We start from the raw sequence: 5,058 nt of genomic DNA on the forward strand, positions 1-5,058 counted from the left end.
TTTTTGTTTTATTTTTTTAATATTCCCAGTTGAAATCAACAGAGTTTGAGTTCTGCACTCGATGAATTAAAACATTTCAAAAGTTTTTGGTTTTTTTAATCTTGGAAAAAAGGGCAATCCTCCAATCAACATCTACATACATGAATAAATATATATTTGCATATATTTATATATTTAATATCAATGTGATTTACAATTATGCATGCAAAAAGTTAATAAAGCAATCTTTGTATTCTAGTTTGTGATTCCATTCTTTTCTCTGATTCCATTCCTATTATGAAACAGGTGATCAATCACGGAATCCCGGAAAGGTTGGATTTACACAAATGGTACTGATTATGTCCTAGGGGTATTTTCGGAAAAGCTGCCATAATTTAGTTTTGGATGTTTAGGATGTTGTTTTGCAGTAGAGGTTAAGCTAAAAACATGTAAATCATCAAAGGGACTTAAAAATATGTGAATGAATATGTGGAAAGTGCAAATAAGAGGCAGGGGTATTTTCGGAATTTTTCTTGTTTAATAGTTTTTATTCCAATTTTTCTGTTTTACTAGGATTGTTTTGTGTTTAGTGTAAATGGACCCTTTGTGTGGTATTTTTATGTAGCCCAAAAAACATTTTCAATCAATAATACTCAAGGTCCAAGAATTTTTTATTTATCGCCTATTTTCCAGTTCGTTACTTGTAGTTCTTCATATTGTTACATTCTTTTGTTCTTCCTGGTGTTACCTTTGTACACAAGGTATTGGTGGAGATAATCCCCTGTGATTATATTTGATTCTTTTTACAGCTCCTTCATTACACATGATTCATCAGAGATAGAGATATGCATCACTGTTATGAAAACAATCAATAAATAAACACTTTGAACAAAAAAAATTGCCAAATTTAAAGGTTTCCGGTTCCAAAATTCCAGGTTTTAGGTTCCACTTTTGGGTTTCTGGTTCATTCTGGGTCTTTTTACATGAATCTGGTTCCAATGTTCAATTTCCGGTTCCATACCCACTTTACTCAGACCTGGTTCTCGTATATCGGTCCGGTTAATGGGTCTTATAATCCGTCAATTTCGGGTTCCGGGTTTTCCGGATCCGGGTCTAACGGTCCGGGTTTGGATCCAATTTCATCTCTAGCAGGTACAGGCTTCAATAAATGCTCCCGTCGTTAGTTAGTCACGTCGCTTTATTTGATTGGATCGCCTAATTAATGCTTGACTGTTTCTTTTTTTATATAACAAATAATCGTTACTTTGGAATGTTTCATCTCTTGTATGTTTCTCTCTTTTTGTACGTCGCATTTCGTCACGGCTTGTTATAGGTCAACCATTCTTTCCAATACTAATAGCTTTACGTTAGATCGATATGTTCATGAGTACCAACTCTCTCCTGTGCATGGTGTTGCTCTTCTTTCTTCATCTTTATGTATCCTTGATGCCCCTACGGGTAAGGTGGGGTTTTATCTTCGGTATCTTGTGTGAGGGTTGAGACTTCCTCCTACTTCATTCTTTTTGGACGTGTTGTGTTTTTATGTTATTCACTTATTTAACTTTTCCCCAATGGTGTGTCAAAAGTCATTACTTTTGAGACTTTATGTGTGTCCTCTCGCATTCCTATTCGTGTGTCCTTGTTTCAATGTTTTTATTGATGGGTTTTATACAAACAATCCTATGTGTGCATGCAACCCTAGATTTGGATCTATCTTTTTCACTATTAGATATACAACATTATGAGCACAAGAAGAACCCTGGCATGCATCTAGGTATTTTGAAATTTAGATGGTAGAAAGAATCACATACCTCTTGTTGTTATATTGTAATAACAACTCAAATCTTCAATCTCCTTGTTTATGAAAGCAAGTGCCACAAGTGTAGTACCTCTAATGACTCACAAACACCAAGAGCAAATAGAGAGGCAAGAGAGAGAGAGAGAGAGGGGAGAGGTAGAAAATCAGATCTAGGTCTTCTAGGGATCAAGTGTCCGATTTCCCTTAGCCAAGGGGTCCTTATATAGGGTAGAGATTAGGGTTTCAGTCCTTATCCTTATCTGGTTGCTTGCCCACCAAGCAGCCCATAAGATAAGTCTAGAAGCCTTATCCTTGGACGAATTCTAGGGCCTTATCCCCTTGAATTCGTCCACCCTATCCATAGGGCATCCATTGCCCTAATTTGCAGCTATCACATAATTACAATTCAGCCCCTCTAGTTTAATTAATTACTTTTGATCACAAAATTAATTCTTAATTAATTATTGACCAATATTAATTAAACAAATATGATTTCTCCTTTAATATATTATTCTTATAATATATTAATAAATCATAATAACCTCTTTCTCTATTATTTCTCCAGTCAAGTTGCTTTGGTGAAGGCAACCCAAAAGGACCATGCACAACCGGGTCAAGTACTTACCAAATATGGTTACGGGCTTAGACACTAATCCAACAATCTCCCATTGGGATAAGTCTAGTAACCATAAATGCAAGCATAACTCGATTAGCAATCGTAGCTCTCAAAGACGCTGTCGAACTCTGATTTTATCAGCAACCTGTCCTTTAGATAAGGGATCATACAATCCTCTGTTTCAGATATCGTGCGGACAATCTCATGGAACATAGTTATACTTATTGTCCAGCAGTTTGTTTCTTGATCTCATATTCATTTGACATAGAACTTAATTGAACACATCAATTCAGTCCTGACCGGGACCGGTACATAAGTCAAATCAAATCATCGAGGGGCCCTGATATTGCTTTTACCCTCTTAGGATAAAAGGAACAGATAAACTTCGACTTATATGCATTTACTATTCACTAATCAAATTATACACAACAATGCATTTTATGACATCAAGTTACTGATGCGTTTTCGCATTATCAATGCACAATCAATTAGCAAATAATAAACCATATATCTTGGTTTTAAGACCATATGATATTATCGTTTTGCGATCACTCGTGATAAATTCCATGAAGTGATTCCAGCAAGTGCGGGTTTATTCCAATGCTCAAAACTTATTCATAAGCACTCATGAACGTTGTAGCAAACCTTTGCTATGCCTAATACATTTCAGGAAATCTACACCAATTCATGACAGTCTTCATTCATACCTACTTCCAGCATATGAACGACTGTGGACCGTTTGAATAATTCGATTATTCTTAATTAACTCAATTATTCAGGAAGTCAAAACATGCAAAGTGAAACAATAGTTAAACAATTAACATAAGACATAAAGTTTAAATAATACTCCTTTATTTAATCATCAAATGTCAATTACATTTATCTATTACACATTTCTAATCTATCTAATCCAAACTAATATCGTCCTTCAGCCCAATGCTCCTAGCATGCTGCAAGTGCTTAACCCTACTCAGTCCTTTCGTAAGCGGATCTGTTGGGTTATCCTCTGACGATACCCTCTTTACTACGAGGAGTCCTTCTTCTACCCGATGTCTAATAAAGTGATATTTTCTGTCGATATGTCGAGATCTACCATGATCCCTCGGTTCCTTGGTCAAGGCAACTGCTCCTTCATTATCACAGAAAATTTCCATAGGCTCTTTTATGGCAGGTACAACTCCAAGGTCTCCAATGAAGTTCTTCAACCATATCACCTCCTTTGACGCTTCGCTCGCTGCAATGTACTATGATTCGCACGTTGAATCAGCTACGGTTTCTTTCTTGGAACTTTCCAAGTCTCTACTCCTCCATTAAGGGTAAAGACCTAGCCCAACTGCGAATGATAGTTGTCCCTGTCGGTCTAGAAACTGGCGTCATTATACCCTCGCACCTTTAAGTCATCACTCCCTCCGAGGACTAGAAACCATTCCTTGGTCCTCCGAAGGTACTTAAGAATATTCTTGACTGTGGTCCAATGTGCTTTGCCAGGGTTCCCTTGATATCTGCTGACCATGCTCAAAGCGAAGGCCACATCAGGGCGAGTACAAGTCATAACATACATGATCGAGCCAACTGCGGAAGCGTCAGGCACTCGACTCATCTCTGCTATCTCGGATTCGATACTCGGACTTTGAGTCTTACTCAACTTGGCATTACTTTGGATTGGTAATTCTTTCTTCTTTGAGTTTTCCATACTAAAACGTTTTAGCACCTTTTCCAAGTAAGTATTCTGAATAAGTCCTATTAGTCTCTTACTTCGGTCTCTCACTATCCTTATTCCCAAAATATAGGAAGCCTCTCCAAGGTCCTTCATAGCGAAGCACTTCCCGAGCCAGGACTTAACTTCCTGCAGTGTCGGGATGTCGTTTCCTATGAGTAGTATGTCATCGACATACAATATGAGGAAGCTAACTATACTCCCACTGTCTTTGACATATACACATGATTCATCTTCGCTTCGTACAAACCCAAACTCTTTGACTTTCTCATCAAAGCAAAGATTCCATCTACGAGATGCTTGCTTAAGTCCGTAAATGGACTTCTCAAGCTTGCACACTCTATTGGGATGCTTCGCATTGAAAAAACCTTATGGCTGAGCCATGTAAACATCCTTAGCCAACTTCCCATTAAGGAAAGCGGTTTTGACATCCATTTGACATATTTCATAATCATGAAATGCAGCAATGGCTAGCATCACTCTGATAGACTTTATTTTGGCAACTGGTGAGAAGGTCTCATCATAGTCAACTCCGGGAGTTTGAGTAAAGCCCTTCGCAACCAATCGCGCCTTATATGTGTGCACATTCCCATCCATTTCGGTCTTCTTCTTGAAGATCCACTTGTACCCAACCGTCTTACATCCGGGCACATTGTCAACCAAATTCCAAACTTGGTTGTCGTACATGGACTGAATCTCGCTGTCCATCGCCTCTTTCCATTTTGCAGACTCCGGGCCTGCCATGGATTCCTTATAGCTATTAGGTTCATCTAAATTTATTAGTGTACTATCACTAATATACGTGTCCCCTTCTGTAGTAATATGAAAACCATATAACTGGGGTTGAACTCTAACTCTTTCGGAACGCCTAAGAGGTAAGGATTCGTCAATCGGTTCAACCGGAGTTTCCTCCTCGGGTTGAGCGCCAGCGTTAGAGGTTCCTTCATC

The sequence above is a fragment of the Lactuca serriola genome, chromosome 8 (assembly GCF_051521515.1).
Source record: "Lactuca serriola cultivar US96UC23 chromosome 8, Lser_US96UC23_V15, whole genome shotgun sequence".
Classification (NCBI taxonomy): Eukaryota; Viridiplantae; Streptophyta; class Magnoliopsida; order Asterales; family Asteraceae; genus Lactuca; species Lactuca serriola.